Here is a 19,204-nt window from a genome sequence, read left to right as displayed (position 1 = left end):
TAATACATCTAATTATGCCTCATAATTTAGATCACATTGAATAAAGCCCCATTGACACCCAGAGTCCTCTCTTACAGATCCTCTAGAATGTTCTCCGTGTCAGTATCCCGTCTACATGGGCAGCAGGTTGGCTCTGTGAAAGACTGGGGCACGCTGCCTGGGCCGGGGGCAGGTCACTTCCTCTCCCGAGCCGGGGTCCTGACACAGCAAGGGCTGAGGCGGGACCCAGATCAGGGGGTGTCACTCTTTGCTGGAAGCTACTACAGAAACACCCCTAATCCTTGTTTCCTGAGGCACACAGACTGCTGGAAATTCTGGGGCCTGGCCCTCTGGTGTTTACGGACCCTCCTACCCCAGGAAGTCAGGGGCTAGAAACCTCCTGAGTGTGGGCCGTGCCACATTCTCCACCTCCCCGGTGCCTAACGCCAGGCCATGACACACAGAGTGGGCGATGAGTAAGTGAGGGAAGGAGGGACAGGAGAGAAGGAGGGAGGGAGGGTTACGTCCCAGCCCTGTGCCCCGCTAAATGCTCCCTCCAGGTCACCCACCAGCCTGGTCTGGGCCTCTGCCAACCACCTGCCATCTGAGGCTGTAAGACCAGCTCCTACCCCACGGAGGACTGAGCTCCCATCACGCTTCCCTGGTGACCCATCTGGGACCCACGGTGACTGCCACCCAGGTGAGCCCAACCCTGCCCCCACCTCTCCCGGCCCCCCACTTCTGGCCCCCCCGCCTCTACCAGCCCCTCGCTTTTCCCGGCCCCTGCTTCTCCCCGCCCACACAACCCATAGATCCCCAGCCTGGAAAGCAGCTCCAGTGTTCACCCCCCGAGCACCCTTCTTCTTCCACTGCTTCACCTGCCCCTGTTCATCCAAAGCCCTGGGCTGCACAGAGGGGACACTTCCTGAGGCCACACTCCTGGGGCCCCCCTGTGGGCACTGCACCAGCAGCCCAACCTAAGCCCTGCCTCATCCTCCCCACTGGCAGCCAGGAGCCTCGCGGGCCAAGATGATGAGCCCTGGGCTGGACACCCGCACGCACGCTCCTCCCTACAGCCAAAGGCTCTCACCAGCCAAGATGAGCCAAAGCACCAGGGCCTCAGGACGCTGCAGCAGGAACCCGCATGAAGGGCCCCGGAAAAGCCACACTAGGAGGGAGCGTAGAGGGAAGGGGTGAAGACTATGTCCCAGGAGAGAAGCCACCCCTGTGGACAAGGTGGTGTCAACCAGGGGACCAGGCCCAGCTCCTGAGCCAGTGGCGGGAGGGGTGAGTTAAGGACCTAGGGATACAACACTTTGCAACCTCAGTTCACGGTTATGTAACCGAAATATTTGTCAACAGCGCCCTTACAGAAGACTGCCCTTTGGTTTTGCTTAATCATTACTCTGCAGAGAAAGTCGCGACCCCACACACACACACACACACACACACACACACACACACACACACACACAGTGCAGATGCTGCACTGGCATAGTGCTCCTGAGGAAATTCAAGAAGGGGAGACAAGAAAGATCACTGAATTAAAGAATCAACTTCTCTATTCCAAGAACATTGACTGAAATTACCACAGATCTCAGAAATCCTATATTTCAGGGCGCCGAGTCGGTTGAGGGCCCATCATCGGTTTCGGCTCAGGTCGTGATCTCACAGTTGGTAAGTTCGAGCCCTGGGTCGGGCTCTGCGCTGACAGCAAGGAGCCTGCTTGGGATCCTCTCTCTCTCCCTCACTCTCTCTGCCCCTCCCCTGGTCCCTCACTCACTTTCTCAAAATAAATAAACAAACCTAAAAAAAAAGAAAAGAAAAAAGAAAAAGAAAAAAAAAATCCTATGTTTGGGCAGGTAACCACACATGGCCCCGCCCTCCTCGGAGACAACACAGCATGGCCCCGCCCTCCTTGGAGAGGCTGGGACAGGGAGGTTGCTGTTGCTCTGGCGGATCCAGCTTAGCTTGCTTGACCTTGTCAGCCCGGAGGTTCATTCACTCACAAGTGTATTCTTACCACCAGGAACACAAAAGCAAATTGGGGGGGGAGGGCAGGTCTGCAGTACGGAGATCACAGAAGAGTGGAGGCTTTTAACCCTACTGGACCAGGGGTTTCTCTCTCCATGAAGCAAATGTTATCACAGATGCTTCCCCTAGAACCCAACACCCTAAAGATGGGGGCCCACTGTCCCGCTGGCTCCCGGAAGGCCCCGGAGTGTGGGGTGGCCGCCTACAGCTGACCCGAGGCCTGAGTCTCCGGGACCTGGGAACCCCCTGGGTCAGGGACAGAGCCCAGCGGCCCTGCAGCCAGCTGCTGTGCATTCAGGGCCGGCTTAGCGAGCAGCCACGGGACCCCGCATTCACCGGCACAAAAAAGTCACTAGCAGCGCTCGGCACTGCGGGCCGGGCATCCAGACTTTCTCACCGCCAGACAATACTCGCTCGACATCGCGCGCCTGCTAAGAAGCACATTTCATTAAACAAATCAAGTACGGATTTGGTGGCTTTAGCTTCTATAGAGACTCGAGGCTTTTTGCAGCGGAAGGAGCACTGGCAGCTTAAACCCTAATCCTCCACACGGCCCGCAAAGTAGCCATAAACCCTGCAAGAAATTAGAACAGGTTTCAGGGAAGTGACGCCCGATAACTGAGCGTCATTATTCTTCACTCTGTTTCGTCCCCTGTTTTTCTATCTTTCTCCACTTTTAATTTATGCCATATTCATGTATTTTATGCCTTATAAGCCACCTGAAATTGCTTCTTGAACAGGCAACATGTGAAATGAGATGAAATCAAGATGAGCTGTCAGATTGTCACCTGACCAAGGAGGGAAATCAGGCCCTGATATGATGTCCCTGCACGTGGCCTCCGGGACCATGTGTCCCCAGGGGCCAGCTGACAGCAGAACAGGCAGTCCAGACACAAGCCTCAGGCCCCCGCAGAAGCGGCAAGGTTAGGCACCTTAATGGGTTTGCGCTGCAGGGGTTCCCGAGGCCCTGAGAGAGACATTTCTGCTCTGTCGAAGGGTCAGCAGAATCGGAATTTCCTGGGGTGCCAAAAACATGCCCACAAAATGAAAATGCACATGCCTGGGCCCATGGGGTCAAAATCTCTGCATTCTGCACCAAGGTCGAAACCAAGGATCTGCACTTTTACCAAGCAGTTCCTAGCTCAGTGAGACATGAGCACACTGCCCTGAAAACGTTGCACGCCTGCCAACCTCCACGTGGCACGTCCAGGGCCCTCCCAAGGGCACCCACACTGAGGCTCCTGCATCCCCAGCTTCCTTGCTGCGCCTGTCCCTCCCTCTCTGACACCCACTCCCACAGGGCGCCCTCCTTTCTGACCCTGGCCCGACGCCCTCCTCCTACGCCCTCTCCCTGCATGACTCCCACCCAGCGCCCAGGACACCATGGGAGCCCCACTGGCTCCCCCACTCGCCTGCCAGCGCTGCCCACAGCTTCGTGTCAGCCTTCCGCAAGCCTCAGACAGGGTATATGGCAAGTAAATGTTTATTGAACAAACAGATGGATCTTTATTACTTTCTTCCAGGAACTCGCTTGCCCCAAACACATAGCTTGTGACAAAACAAAGCCCAACCAGACCTCTTGCTTGATTACGGTCTACAAGCTGTGTGCACCTTCCACGTCTCTGAGTCTGGCCCCTGCCATCTCCCCTCTGCTCTCCCTCATGAAACGGGAATTCTGTTTCAGCCTCAGCTTAAGGGCCACCTCCTCCAGGAAGCCTTCTTTGATTTCCTCTTCTTCATTCAACAAACATTTCCTGAGTGTCCCCCCCGGGCTCAGGCACTTTGCAGGGCTGACAAGCAGAGAACAGGCAGGAGGGGTCCCTGCCTGGACCCTCAAGGAGCAGGTAAATGCTGCAGTGATTCATGCCCCCAACCGCCCCCAGTACCTCTGCCAGAACCCTGTTTGCAGAGCCCTTTCACCGATACATCCTTATAATTAGGTATCACCCATGCAACACGCACCCACACAAGGCACAATGCAGATTCTAACAGGCAATGAGAAAGGACTGAGTCGTGCCCATTAACCCACCCACTTCAAAGGAAAAGTTCCTCCGGAAAGGTTTGTTGAATAAGCAAAGCATAAAAAGAAACAGCAGGGGAACCTAGGTAAGGTTAGAAATGAAAGCTAACATCCATTGGAACTGAAAGGAGACCCCACTGCACGCTGACCAGAAGGACCAAACCCCGGAGCCCCGAGGACACCGCCCGCTGGGCCAGGGCGAGGAGAAACAGGAACGCTCACTGGAGGGCGTGCAGAGGGGAGCGGCCACTCTGGGAGACAGCCGGGTGGCCCCTTACAAAACCAGACCGTTACCTTGTGACCCAGCGGTTGTGCTTCTCGGTGTTTGCCCCCAGCGAGCTGGAAGCATATCCACATGAGAAGCTGCACATGACGTGCATAGCAGCTTTATTCCTAAGAGCCAAAGCTCAGGAGCGAGCAAGACGTCCTTCGGTAGCTGCGCTTATGGATAAATACGCTCCAGACACCGGAATATTATTCAGCACCGAAAAGAAATGAGCTGCGAGCCATGAAAAGATGTGGAAGAAACGTAAATGCATGTTTCTGGGTGAAATAATCCACTCTGCAAAGACCATGTGCTGCAGAACTCCAACTATATGATGTTCTGGGAAAGGTGAAATGATACTGTGAGAAGATCACTCAATCACTTATGGGATCAAGCTCCATGTCAGGCTTCCTCGGCCCCCTCTCCTCCGCTCTCTCTCTCTAGAAAAAAAAGAAATGTAAAAAAAATGTTGAAAACAATTTCTTTAAGTTTGCTTTAATGTTTATTTATTTCTTTTGAGAGAGCGCACAAGTGTGTGAGCGGGGAGGGGCAGAGAGAGAGAGAGAGAGAATCTCAACCAGGCTCAAACTGGCCAGCAGCCTCCAAGCGTGGTGACATCTTGCATGGACAGAGGAATGGGGACCCCACGGGCCCTGGAGCCCGACTCCCTGGGTGCACATGTGGGCTTCTGCCTATTACCAGCTCTGTGAACTTGGGCACGTTACTTCTCTTCTCTGTGCCTCAGTTTCCCCATCAGTAAAATGGGGGCAATCATGCTTTCTAAGATCGCTGCGCCCTCCGAAGGAGGGATGCTCTCAGGCACTCCGCAGAGCTGACGTTTGGGAAGCCTGGCATGGGTGGCTGCTGTTAATATACTATCAGCTGTCACTTATGAAGCCCTGTGCCAAAACGTCTCTGTTCCTTAGCTTACCTCAGCCTCACCCGGCCCCCAAGGAAGCATTACAGTCTCCACGCTCAGATGGCTGTCCCAAGCCCGCCCAGGTAATGAGAGAGATCTGGACCAAGGATCCCTGCCTCCAAAGCCGTTGTGCCGCCCAGACTCTCGGGGTCAAAAGTCCCTGTGGAAGGTACCTCGCCCGCTGTAAGCAGCCCAGCTGACTGGCACATTCCTCAGGTGGCTTTGGCCTGGGAACAGCGAAGTCCTAGCTGCAGGAGGGGGGTGGGGAAAGCTGAGCAGAAAAGCCCCAGGTAATGTAAATGGAAACTCTAACCGACAGTCCTGCACCTGGTGTTTTGCATTTCCCAAGACAGCTGAAGGGATTGTGTAGGAAGCTTCACGCCTTGGAGGAAACCCGTCTGTGGCCATCGGGACAGCTGGACTGGGCCCCGAGCCGCTTCACATCCCCGCCTGGAAACACGGTTGGGTGCGGGGGCTTATTTAAACGTCACCCCTCGGTAACCTGGAACCCATCTGGGAGTCGCCCTACCCTCGGCTATAAGCGGACCCATTCCCACAGGGCGCTCCAACTCCCGGCCTGGGCCTCAGGGAGGAGGGGGCCATGGCCTGTTCCCCACAGGCTCCTGGGGAATTAAAGGGAGCCCGCAGGGCCACCTGTCCAGGCTGCTCACCGGGAACTCTGAGCGTCCGGCTCCTTCTGATGCCAACTATGCGGGTAGCACACACCACAGACACAGGCATCACAAGGGAGGCGGTGCTCAAACAGATTACGTAAGCTGCCCAAGGTCGCACCTAACTGGAAGAAGCGGGACACAGAGCCAAGCCTGACTCCGAGGCCCTGGCACTTTCCCTGAGCAGGAACTGGAACCACCACAGTTTGGGGAAACCAGCCCGCATGGGTCGCCGGGCATCAGCCACCCTCTGCCACAGAGCACAAGCCTTGGCACTCCGGGGAAACCCCACACAGCAGAAGACAAGGTCTGTGGCCTTGAACTACAGAAAGCTGTGAGGCGGCCGTGCAACTGTGCAATGACCAGAGCCAAATTCCTGCATCAGCAGAGCCGGCCCAGCTGTGTCAGACAGACAGACAAGCACGTGCGGAGCGGTCAGGGGCACGGTGGGGCTGGAGGAGGCCTCTGCAGCTGTGCGGGGGCGGGGCCGGTGCAGCCAGCCAGTGTCGGGCCGTAAGTGCTGATGCCCGCCCTAGGTGGCCGCTGAGAACGAGGAAGTAGGGTGGCAGGCCCGGCCAAGACCAGGCCCCACGACACGGCTGCAGGAAGAAGGTGGCCGGGAGGCCTTCCGATCCCGGTCAGAAATTTTCATTTGAAATGGGAGGCGGGTAGAGAGTGCCCTTCAGGGACACAAACCACAACAGTGCTGGATGGAGAGCCAGGACCTCGTGGATCCACGCGTGTCCCTGCAGGCAGCGAGCACATGAGGGGCTCAGAGGAAGCCCCCCACTTCCCCATTCTGGTGAGCTGGGCTGCAGTGCCCAGATCTGTGTCCCGCCCCCCTCCCCCCGCACAGTCTGGGTGCCATGGTTCCCCAGTCCCCAGAGAAGGTATAGCAATATTTGTTTGACTTACCTACTTACCACCTCCCCAAACTAGACTCATGCCCATCACATGCTCCATTTCAGGAGGCTGCTCCGACTTGACTTACAAACCCTCCTGCCTACTGGAACTCTTTCTGAGAGGTGCCTCGAAGAACAAGGGAGGGCCTGGGGCGCCCGGGTGGCTCAGTCAGTTAAGCATCCGACTCTTGATTTCCTGCTCAGGTCATGATCTCACGGTTCGTGAGTTTGAGCCCCGCGTCCGGCTCTGTGCTGGCAGCTCGGAGCCTGGAGCCTGCCCCGGATTCTGTGTCTCCCTCTCTCTCTCTGCCCCTCCCCAGCTTGCATGCATGCTCTCTCTCTCTCTCTCTCAAAATAAATAAATAAACTTTAAAAAACACACACACACACACACACAAGCAATACAGGCCCTGATGACGATTCCCCAGGAACAAAAAGTTCAAGAACTAAAAAGGCGAAATGAACCAAGGCCAGATGTTGACTACAGGCAACCTCCAAGTCAACTCACAGCTAAGCTCAGGCAGACAGGACACGTGGCTGTCTTTCCCAACCTGTCCCCCCGAAAGGTGCACCTCTCGGCCTCCCAGCCTCCACAACGGTGCCTCTCCTCTCAGCAGGCGTGCCGTCCCTGCACGCAGGGTCCCTGGTCCCCTGGTGGATTCAGGGGGCACAACTCCCAAAGGGGGTGACGCCGGCTTAGCAAGCGGCCTCGAACTCTTGCTCTGACACCACGGATACATCACCAGGCAAACTGCCAGGAGCGGCACCCGCAGGGGAAATGGGCCAGGCAACATGAAAGCAAGAACAAAACCAAAACTGGGTGGGTTATTTTTATCACACTGTAGACTTGCAGCAAAGACCCAACAGCCAAAGGGGCATCCCAGGCGCCGGGCAGGTTTCTCTCAGCCTCTGTCCCTTCCCTCCTTCCGTCCCTCCAGCCCCCTCCTCAGGAAACCCAGAAAGTGGATCGGGTCAGAGCAAACCATCCCTCATTCTGCCTTCTCCACAGGAAAAACTAATTAGTCGCCAAATATTCGCAATGGGTAATTGCTACCTGAATTAATAAGGGCAAACAGCCGGCAAGAAAACAGTGGTTTACTATTTCTGAGCGTGCGCCTCTCTTCACCCGGAGCCCCAGGCTCTGCCGGGAGGGACGGGCTCTGGAGACACGACTCCCGTGGAAGCCTGCAGGAAGGGTGACGCGGCGGCCGGGGGCTGCCCCTGCTCCGGGGTCACTTCCAACACTGCTGTGGCTGGAAGTCACCCTGTCTCCTCTAACACGCAGCATGCGTGTGTGCACATACTCATGCACGTTCACATTTACGCAGATGCACACAGCACACACACAGGCATGTACCACCCACACCATACACGCACACATATATGGGCACTCACACCCGTGCACACAGCACACATGTAAAAGCATTATACACACATATATGGACAATTGGACATATATGGACATATTACACACACATATGGACAAACGCGCGCACACGCACATACATACACATGTGCACACACACACCCATACGCACACACACAGGCACAAAGCACACACCAGGAACATCCAAGGGGCATCAAACCAGATTCTCACCCAGGATCTGCTTGCCCCGATTTCCCCAACAAGTTGCCCCAGTTTCCTCAGCTCTGACAAGGGGGTATGTAGACCACATTGAGGGGGGTGCAGACAGGAGGGAGAAGGGAGAGGAAGAGGAAAGTTGAGGAGATGCCACGGAAGGCTAGAAGAGACCTGCGGCAGCCCCCTCCACCCCACCCCAGCACAGACGCCAGAGTCACACCCAGAGTGCTTCTGGGGAGCCTGCTGAGCCCCACCACAGCCCTGCCGTGTGACCTCAGACACAACACTTTCCCCCTCCGGGCCTGGGTTTCTGCCTGTGTGCAAATGGAACAGTTCTGAGGCGGTGCCCTCCAGGGAGGATTCAGTTCAAGCTGGGGATCACCACGGTCTCCCCTGCCCTCGGCCCCTCCCCACCCCTGCCCGCCGAGCACTTTCCACAGGACTTCTCTGGCACACGGCAGCGAGTAACTTCCGGGGGGAGGGGAGCCCAGGGCTCTCTGGACGCGTCCCGGTGTCACAGGCAGCTTGGGCCACAGACATCCAGCCACCGACCGTGCTGTCAAGTCGGCCCAGGGGATTCTGGACTGTGTCTGCCACGGCTGCCCAAGCCGGATACGCTTCCATGTGAAGCTGCCCAGGACGCCGTGTCCGCATGATGCCGACAATCTGTCCTTCGGTTTTTACGTTTAATGACATGTTGTAAACAGCTCTCACGGCTGTGTGTGCAGAGCCCTTTTTCTACCAGACAAACAGTAATTCTCTGGAAGGCTCTATCACAGATCGAACCGAACCCCTATTAAGGCTACTGGCAATCTTTGACTTCCACAAGCATCACTATAATCATCTGCTTATAGGTACTCGTTCTGGATAAATAAAAAGTTCTCTGCGTGTAGAGATCTACATATATCTTTAAAGGTTCATATCTGCCTGGAAACAGAAGTCCGGCCCATCACACACCAGGCCATCAGCTGCGGCTCCTTCTGGGGCACGGGATTAGGAAAGAAAACTCAGGCTCTCGGTAAGCAATACTTTATGTTTATGAAGCGGAATGAGTACGGGGGGGGAAATAAACGAAATGCAGTCACTGTCTAAACCTCTTCAGAAGTGGTTTTACCAGCAGGTCTGGATCTGGCAGGAGCAGAGCCACATAATCACGGAGCAAAGGGAGGAAGAGGGGAAACGTCCGGCAGAGGGAGAGGCCAGGAGCCACCGCTTTGTGGGGTCAGCTCTCCCCTGGGCTGGCGGGGACAGGACCTGGCTTCGAACCCTGCTCTGTGCACTCACCTGGGCCTGGGTGTTGTTTCGCCTCGGAGGACTTCCATTTCCTCGTGTGTTACACGAGGTCAGCAGGTCAAACGGGCTCAACAGCGAGCACCCGGAACAGGGGGGCCGCCATCGGTGTCTGTCCTGCTGCCTTCTGCCCTGTTCCAGGTGCAGAGGAAAAGAAAAACTAATCTCACGGCTGCTCCTCAAGTCCTCACTCCTCTCCAGCCTCCCCCAGGGCCCCCAGCCCGGTCTCAGGGTTTACGGACCCTGTGGCCTTTCTTCTGAAGAGAGAGCCCCTGACAACACCACATCTTGGGGCCCAAACGTGAGCACATCTAGAAACCCCAAGATGACTGGGGCACCTGGGGGGCTCCATCGCTTAAGCGTCCGACTTCGGCTCAGGTCACAATCTCACAGTTTGTGGGTTCGAGCCCCGCGTCAGGCTCTGTGCTGACAGCTCGGAGCCTGGAGCCTGTTTCAGATTCCGTGTCTCCCTCTCTCTCTGCCCCTCCCCCACTCACGCTCTATCTCTCTCTCTCAAAAATAAATAAACATTAGAAATCCCAAGGTGATTAGTAACTAAGAAAGATAACCATCTTTGTCACGAATGATATATGGCAATAAACCTATTGGCCAGTGTTTTTTATTTATTTTTCCAGGAAAACACAGTGAGCCAAGAACACAGAAACATAGCAACCCCAGGCCTGAGCAAGGGTGTTCTTAAAAATCCCCATCATGCTTACAGAGTTTAGTGATCTTCCCCCCTTCACGTGGACACACCTGGAGTTAGGAGCCAGGACCCCTGCAAACCCAAACGTGGAGGGAGGCCCGGCGGGCAAGAACCCACAGTGCGGTGGCCTCGCACATCAGTCCCGCTGTGGTCACCCAGCGCTGAGCAGCCCACACCCCCACCAGGATCCACAGGCGCCCACACCCGGCCAGGCCACTGAGTAATCCCAGCTCACCTATAGCCATGTGACCTCAGGAATCAATGACTTCAGCCAAAAGGCCCAGCTTCCCCATCTGTAAGGGAGCGTCTCCTTCCAGGGAGGTCGTCAGAGGATCCCATGAGCTAAAGTGGACCAGCTAGGGGGACAAGGACTGATGTCATCACATGCCTGCAGGTCTCAGGAGGCTGTTCACATCGTCAGATGAGCTCGGGTCTGTGAAATATGTGAGGACATGAAAAGCAGGGACTTTAGTCACCCAGGAGCCATCACTGGGTCCCCAACCAGCTGGACTCCCCAGGACTGGGAAGGAAGCTGAAGGAAGCTGCCCAGAATGGCCAGCAGTCACTGAGGCTCCGAAACGCTCCCTCCACCTGCTCAGCTCCTGCCCTCCCCACTGGCCTGCCTCCTCTCTGCCCCAAGAGCAGAGTCTCCCCAGTTCCCAACCTGAGAATCAGCTTTTGTCTCTCTCCAGGGAGACACTTTGAAGGCTTCAAGTGCCTCTCTCCAGGGAACATCAAAGACCATGGCACTTCCCACGGCATCCTTAAACCCAGTGACCTGCGAATGTCCGGCCTCATGGCACCTATAGGACATGACCTGACGGCCTCACTTCGATCAGTGAGTCACTGGCCCCCAGACCCCGTGCCCCAAATCCACTGCGAGGGCAGTGAGATGACTCCCCAAATGGAGGGGCTGAGATGCGTTATGCCTGGGATTTGCACCTTTCCCCCAATCAGTAAAAAGCTGTGTCTCTGTAAGTCTCTCATCTGCTTTTTTATGGGTTAATGGGTTAAACATTTTTAATTTTAGAAATAATTGCAAACAACTGAAGAGCCACTGGCTCCCAGCTCCTGATCTCGCCATGCAAAGGGGACAATATTTTTAGGCCTATTCAAGTTACCCACCCTGGCCGCAAATGAAATATTAATGAAAGGTTATGCTTGCAGCCTTCAGAAAATGATTACTCGAGACAGCAATTATATTTTCCTCCTTTCTGTGTAATAAAACTGCACCTCACTGCGCAGTAGGAATTAATAATTCCGAGCCCTGTTGTTACAGAGGCGGGCATCAAAGCGGAAGAGAAGGCATGCCCGAGAGGGAAAACACAAACACGTTTAGACCCACAAAGGAAGTGGGTGACTTCAACAGAGCAGGATTCTATATTCAGGGCTGGGATCATTTCTCAAGGTCATTAACTGCTCTAGCCGACTGAAAGAGTGGCCCAATTACAAAGCACACAGAGAAACAGAAATTAGAACAGGACATTAGCGACAGCCCCAACTCCGGGTCACTCGGCACGGCCCGCAGCCTGGCAGGTACCTGCAGCCAATCGGCCAACTCCCCAGAATCCTTCCAAGGGACTCGAAAACTCAGGACAGCCAACTGCCTTCAGAGCCAACAGCTTACTAGCTTCCCAGGCAATTTCCACATGAGCAGAAAGAGGACACCTTTCTCCTTCCAGCCTGGAAAAGAGCAATGAGAATAGCGGCCGTTTATTGAACACCTACTACTTGCCAGGCAAATACAGTGAGGCAGGAACTCCCATCTTCGTCTGATAGGAAAAAAGCACTGAAGCGCAGAGAGATTCGAAGACTTGCACAAGGTGACCCGGTAAACGGCAGAATTGGGATGTGAGCCGAATTCAAAGACGGGGAGGGCGGTCTGCGTCTGCCCTGCTCCCTGTTGTGTCCCCACGGTCCACACAGCATGCTGTCTGGCCCATAGCAGGGACTCAAGCAATTCTACTTATTTAACGAATGCGTTAAACTGAACAGAGCATCCATTTTCGGAAGGCAAACTCTGCAACTTGTCAACAGACTTGAAAAGAAAAACCAGTTGTGACTTTATTTTTTTCATACGGAACACCTCGTGAATCTGGGTGTCATCCCAGCGCCCGGGCCACGCTAATCTTCTCTGTGTTGCTTCCATTTTAGTCTACGTGCTGTCGAAGCGAGCACGAGAAAAAACACTTGTGACTTTCCATACGTCCCAGGGTTCAGGGAACTGGGCTAGGCAGGGGAAAGGGCAGGCACGCAATTTTGCACACCCCGTGACAAAGGCACCCATCACTGCCCCCCCAGTGCAAGCTCTGATTTTGTCCCTGGTAGGGTGGTATAGGGTGTGAAGCAATTAGGGTTTTATTTTGTTCTGCGACAATGTGGAACTCAGAAATTTTTCATGACGCTCCCTTGAGAAACCTTGGGTGACCACATCAGATCATGCCCTGGCCCTCAGGGTGTGGGGGCTGCCTACCACCCTACAGCCCTTTAGGTAACTCTGGGGCAAATGAGAAAAACCTACGGCCTTGTCTTAGAGAACAAGGTCACAGGTTGCAACGGAACAGATATGTGGGTAGCTGTGACGTGGCCCAGATCATGTGGCCTGGAGCAGGGTGCCCAACAGGCAGGAGAGAATCTGCTGACCCTACCAGAGGTGGGAGAGCTGCTGAGGCAGGGGGAACAAAACTGTCCTGGGGTCACAGAGGTGGGGGTGAGGCCTTCCCCTTTGGCAGGGAAGAGCCGGGGTTCCCAAGAGCTGGGCTTGTAGAGAGAAGGGCCTAGGGAGGCCAGGAAATGGCCAGCGGGGTGATGGGGCCGACTGCCTGCTGGGTGGGTTCTTCAGGCCCCAGGATTCTTCTGGAAATTGCAGCACCTCTGTGTACATGGGAGGACCTGGGGCAGCCCTTTGTGAACCGAAAGCCAGGAGAGGGGGAGAGGATGTGAGACGGGGCTTGGAGAGACACTCAGAGAACTCACCTGCTCTTCAAGCAGAGGGAGCGTGCTGGGGTAGACTGAGTACTCCTTAAAGCAGACAGGCCGAGTGACAGAGCCCAGGCTGGTGAGAGGGCTAGCAGACAGCAGCCAGAGAAGGGACAGCCATTTGTTGAGTGTCCAGTAAGCGCTCGGGGCCGAATACAATGCCAGAAAGCACAAACACAGCCCCTGCGGGTCAAGCGGTGAACAGACATGTCAGTGCCTCCCGGGTACAGCCAGATGCAGCAACAAAGCCCCAAGTCCCGCTGGGGAATCGTGAGAGAGCCACGTGCCACAAAGGGCTCGGGTGAAGTGGACTGCGGCCCGGAGACACCGCCAACCCAAGGTCCCAGAGGACCCCCCAGACGGCCCTCTAGGATGAGGACACCCTGGAGGGAAGCAGGAATAACACCAAGGCCAGAAGCACCTGCTGGAGGGAAAGATGGAGAAAGGATCCCAGCACCTCCGGAAAAGGGCCAGGGCGCCTGCTTTTTCTGACACCAAACGGATCCACTGACACTTATCCTCCTTGGTCACAACATGGTCCCAGAGCCCAGAGGTGGCAAGCCCTTCCACCCCCACCTTCCTCCTGCCCTTGCTTAACCTCTTAGTCCTTCCCTGCTCAGCAGGACTTGGTCAGAGAGGCCACACGCAGGAAAGGCACAGTGGCAGAAGAGAGAAAGATGGGTGGCAGGTGGCCAGTCAGCCCTGGGACAGAGCAGCCCGAGGACGCCATTTACAGCATAAAAGAGTTCCCCCAGGAAGCCCCCAGGGCCGTTACTGGCCTGCTTGACCGGCTTCCGGTCAAGGAGGCTCAGGACAGGCATGAGAGAGCAGGCAGGTCCACGCAGAGCCGCTGGACGGATCGCCACCGCAGGAGCTGAGCCAGGGCTGGGCTCCCTGGCTGGGGACAGCCTGACCGCGGGCGGTGGCCAGTGCTGACCACAGATGCCCCAGCCTTCACGTGCAACTGAGTGAGTGGCATCTGTGTGAAGAAGTGGGAATGTTCCAAGAACCAGATCCTCCTTCCCTCTTCCAGAAAATTGAGGTCATTTTCCAGGAATGTTGAAGAAGTCTAGAGCTGCCTTCCGCAGCCCTGAAATACAGGGCACTGTCCCAGTCACAGGTCCCCCAGCTCCTGTTCTGAGGGCAGGCAGTCCCGAGACGCGGGGGCCGGGCTGCCACCACCCCCACCAGCCCCAAATCGGTAGGAAAGAGCCTTTCCTCTGCGTGTTGGAGCTGCTTCCTCCTCCCCCGCCCCAGGCCTCACCCAGCCTGGGGACTCAATGCCAGAGGACAGGCTAGGGGCGGCACACCTGCGCTGTGGGATGTGGGCCTGGGGGGAGAGGCGCGGCTCGGGCCCCAGCGGGGAGGAGGCCCCACTCCTGCCCTGGAGATGCCCCCTGACGGTGTTTTCTCCACCTGCTCACGGCCATGGGGAAGGGGCGCTCTGCCCGAGGCACGCGGGAATCACACACTCACGCGTTCGTCCCGTAACACGCCCTGGATGCCTCACGACGCGCGGTCTTAAAACAGAAGCGGTCTCAGAGCTGGGGGGGGGGGGGGGGGGGGGAGACTGGTGCTTACCCGACCCAACGCAGGGTGATGGCCAACCCAGGTCGGGACGGGGACAAGCGCCGGCGCGGGCCCACAGGGCGCAGAGGGGCATCCGCCCAGGACGGAGCGCCGGCCCGGGGTGCAGAGCAGGGAAAGGGAGGGAGGGTCCGCGGCCCGCGGGACCCCGGGGCTCGGCTGAGGGCGCCTCTCTAGAGCCTGGATTGAGGAAGCTGGGGTCTGAGCACCAGACAGGAGTCCCTGTTGCTGAATTCCCCTCGCAGACATCAGAGGCCAAGAGGAACACGCACTCGAGGCCACCCGCGCCGGCCCTTCCAGCTGGGTCAGAAAAACCGGTCGCCGCGTCCGCAGCGCGGGCGCAGGCGCAGGTTCCGCGGCGGGACCCGCCCGCCGCCTCTCACGGGAAGAGGCGGCGGGCCCCGGGGCGGGCCCGGGGCGGGGCTCGGAGGGGCCCCGCCCACCCCGCGCTCGCTGCGCCGCCCGCCCCGCCCGGGTTTCCACCTGGTGAACCTCCCAGCCTGGTCCGCCCTACGCCCTCCGGGGCCTGCCTCCTGGCATCTCCTGAAACTCAAAATCACCTCTTTTTAAATCCCGTTTCTTTGCTCAAGACTTTTTTAGAGGAGGCCTTTCGTTATTCCTGGACCCAGATATAATTTTTCTCTCTTTTAATCACCCCACCTCCACACTCCCCCAAAACCCTACCCCCACCCTCGCAACTTGTGCAAACCTCTACGGCTGATCAGACTCTCTGTGCTTCAGGCAGATTCCCGGGGCCGCCCTGCCGCCGGACCCTGGGGGCTCCTTGAGGACCGTCTGTGGAATGGAATGGAGAGGACTCGCATCCCTTCCCCCGCGCGCACTTCCAGCTCCACACTGAGCCTTCCCCTGCCGACTCTCGTGACCCAGAGTAGGAACCCCGGGCCCTGCCTTTCGGTTGAAGTTTCCTCCGCCCTGCCTTGCGTTGTCCTCTGGCTCCTGGAAACCGCCGGGCTTGTCTCCCAAGTGCAGTCTTGGAGGGCATTTCCGCTGGTCTTTCGGGCACTGGACGTGTGCTGAGCGTTAGAGGACCAGTAGAGCCGTAAGACCCCGTTGGTCCGGCGCAAGGGTGTGCTGCAAGGTGGGAAGACCGTGACCCTTCAGGGCAGGCAGGCCGGCCAACTCTGCCTGCCACACACCATGATTGTGCTTAGGCAACCTCCCTGAGCCTCAGTTTCTTCAACTGTAAAATAGGGACAATAAATAGCTATCTGTAGCCTTCCTGTAAGGAATGAAGAAAAGAGGGGGCACTTCCGGACTGTCAGTGCACATTAGCCATTATCGGATACCCAGTGTGGACTGGAGATTCAGAACACAAGCTCTGGACCCAGATTACCTGAGCCAAACCTTGCCTCCACCACGTGTTTATTGAGTAACCTTGGATAAGTTTCCTCACCTTTCTGTGCCTCGGTTTTCTCATCCATGAAATGGGTATAATATGCTTAACACTCACACAGTTTCTGTTTGGGGGAGATGAAAAGTTTGGGAAATAGTGGTGGGGGCTGCAGAGCACTGTAAATGTAATTAATGTCACTGAATTGTCACTTCAAGTGGTTTCAATGGACATTTTTATGTTACGTATGATTTATCACAATTTTACAAAGCTGATAATGTAATCTACCAAGAAGCAATGAATCATATGATGTGGATTATGTCTCAATAAAACTGTTTTTAAAAAATAAAAATACGTGGAGGTGATATTTGGTGTTCAAGCCCTGAGTTAGGCTCTCTGCTGTCAGCATGGAGCTTGCTGTGGATCCCCTGGATCATTTGGATCTCTCTCTCTATCTCTCTCTGCCCCTCCCCAGCTTACACAGGCCAGTTCTCTCTCTTTCTCTCTCTCAAAAATAAACATTAAAAAATTATTATTATTAATAATAATAATATATCTACCTGATAGGGTTGTGGGAAGGAGTTAAATGAGTCTGTACAGTACTTAGAACAGTGTCCAGGACTGTTGGGAAACACCCAGCCAGTGTTGGCTAGCATATCAAATATACATCATCCATCATTTAATTTAATCTTTATAAGAACCCTACAAGTTAAAAAGTAGTGTTACCTGTTTTACGGGTGAGAAAATTGTTGATGTAGGCACACATACCCTTCCTATCAGCTACTGGTTCTGTTTCTCCCGAGAACCCTCGTATTAGTCCAGAGACTAATACAAGCTGCAACCTTCCCGGTCCATTTGGAACCAGAGCGACCCGCTCGCCGTTGTCACGAGCCCCCACGGCACCAGAGCACCTGAAACGTGCCCTCGGTCACACACCTCAGCAGCAAGAGCTCAAGTCTCCGTCGCTTTCCTGAGGAAGGAGAAGCACAACTGAGTTTGGGGATCTGTGAACGTTTGGGTTTTCTGGGGCCTTTTGCATTTTGTTTTAGGATCCTTTTTCATTACTGTTATTCAAACCACACAGAAATGTCTGGAATTTCCACTTCTAAGTTGGCCGCAAGTCACCTGACATGGACGGTGCAAGGTGACAATTGAAGATACTGACATTTGAGAAGCCATCGTGCTCAGAAACAGAAGGAAAGGTGGCCGTGTTGAAGGCGCCCCGGAAGTGATCAGGTTCCTGGCGACGGAGTGCGGAACTTGGTCCCCCAGAGGTGGCACTGGGCACTTCTAGAAGAAGCTTTTCCTCCATGATACCAGCTCCCACATCCCTTCTTTTTTATTTTCCCCTATGTTTTTCGTGTGTGGGTGGAGTTAGACTTCTTTTTTACTTTTTTTGTAAGTGTAACTTTATTTTTATTTTTTTACAGTGTCGTATTAGTTTCAGGTCTACCGTCTAGACGATTCCCTACATCACCGGGTGCTCATTACGGCAAGCGCACTCCTTAACCCCCATCACCTGTTTAACCCAAATCCCCACCAACCTCCCCTCTGGTGACCAGCAGATTGCTCTCTGTAATTAACAGTCTGTTTCTTGGTTTCTCTCTCCCTCTCTCTCTCTCTCTTTCCCTTTGCTTGTTCCTTAAATTCCACATATGAGTGAAATCATATGGTATTCCCACACCCTGTCCTCAACACAGCTCTGAGCTCACAAACAGGAGCCTGGCCCTCAGCTGCTGGCAACACAGGAGGAGACGCTGGGCTCCAAGAAAGGGGCTGGCAGGTCTCAGAGGCCGGGGGGCAGGAGGGAAGGCAGCGAGTAACGGTCCACCCCTCTGTAGGTGTCCAGCTTTGCCTGCCTCTTCCTAAAGTCGAATTCACATTGGACCCCTGGGGACGCCGGAGTAGGTCTGGGCAAGCCACAGGGGTCACAGTGCCAAGGGTCCAGGAGGCAGGATTCGAGCCAAATTCAGAAGACAGAGCAATGGGTACAGAGCCAGGGGACTTCTGGCTGGTTCGTGTACCGCTCAGAACAAGCCTAGGAGTTGAGAGCCGCAGGGTAGAGTAGAGAGGGGCTGCAGCAAGGGGGTGGGGCAGAGCCTGGGCGAGGTGGGGGCGGGGTGAGCAGCCGTCCACACCGACGTGGGTGGAGTCAGAGTCAGCCAGGGGCCAGGCCGGACCCCACAGGGGCCGCGAAGGCGGTCCTGGGTCAGATCACCCCCTCCAGAGCCAGAACAGCTCATTTCCAAGACAGGGCATGGAAGAGCTCAAGACAGCCAGCCACAAATCTTAAAGCCGCCCCAAATTTGGGATGGGTGTGCCGCAAAACCCAAAGACTGGAGTTTGGAAGGTCAAAAACCTTGTCAACTCTACCCACTTTTGCCGTAAAGTGAGAAAACGAGGGGTGAGGGCAGACTCGGCACTTGGCGGTGCGGCAGGAATAGCAGGGTCTCCCTGGCTGCCCGGAGGCCTGCTCTGGGGCTGGGACCCCAGGTGTGAACACCAGGCCGCCCCAGGCAGACGCCCAGCCCAGCTGGAAGGGCCCATCTGACCCTCCGAGGCTGCCGGCCTTACTCTGGGGTGAACCCGATCGAGACCCCAAGGAGTACAGCGTGCTGAGTGCGCACCAGAGAGGGGAGGAAGTGAGCGGTCCAACTTCTGCTTCCCCTCCCCCACCGGCCTTCCTGGGGGGGGGGGGGGGGCCTTCCCTTCCCCAGGTTCCTGGGGAACCTGGCTTTCCCCTAAGGGCTCTGCCTGCTAGAAGGCTGCCAGGCAGGATATACCGGCGGCACCGCCAAGGCACAGACACCCTGTACTCCCAGATCCACCCCGTCTCCCCGGTCCCAGCTCATTGTCTCACTCAAGGTGTCCTCCAGCAGTAACAAATGTCACCATAGCTGCCAGCCCGCCGTAGCAGGC

General features: G+C 55.9%; 1 long non-coding RNA gene and 1 other non-coding gene across 2 annotated transcripts; both read right to left on the bottom strand.

Annotated features, from left to right (window-relative positions):
- Window positions 1-3,639: 3,639 nt before the first annotated feature.
- LOC102971968 lies at window positions 3,640-15,279 on the bottom strand. The gene is made up of 6 exons (XR_006215294.1): window positions 14,929-15,279; window positions 13,345-13,530; window positions 11,909-12,051; window positions 10,604-10,801; window positions 9,657-9,794; window positions 3,640-4,738 (listed from the first exon to the last, which is right to left on the bottom strand). It is a non-coding gene; the product is annotated as an uncharacterized LOC102971968 (long non-coding RNA).
- Window positions 12,440-12,546, bottom strand: LOC122237492. The gene has a single exon (XR_006216103.1). It is a non-coding gene; the product is annotated as a U6 spliceosomal RNA (small nuclear RNA).
- Window positions 15,280-19,204: the final 3,925 nt, after the last annotated feature.

The sequence above is a fragment of the Panthera tigris genome, chromosome A3, assembly GCF_018350195.1.
Source record: "Panthera tigris isolate Pti1 chromosome A3, P.tigris_Pti1_mat1.1, whole genome shotgun sequence".
Taxonomy (NCBI): domain Eukaryota; kingdom Metazoa; phylum Chordata; class Mammalia; order Carnivora; family Felidae; genus Panthera; species Panthera tigris.
The sequence above is the reverse complement of the archived record's forward strand: the minus strand, read 5'-3'. Positions and strand labels throughout refer to the sequence as shown.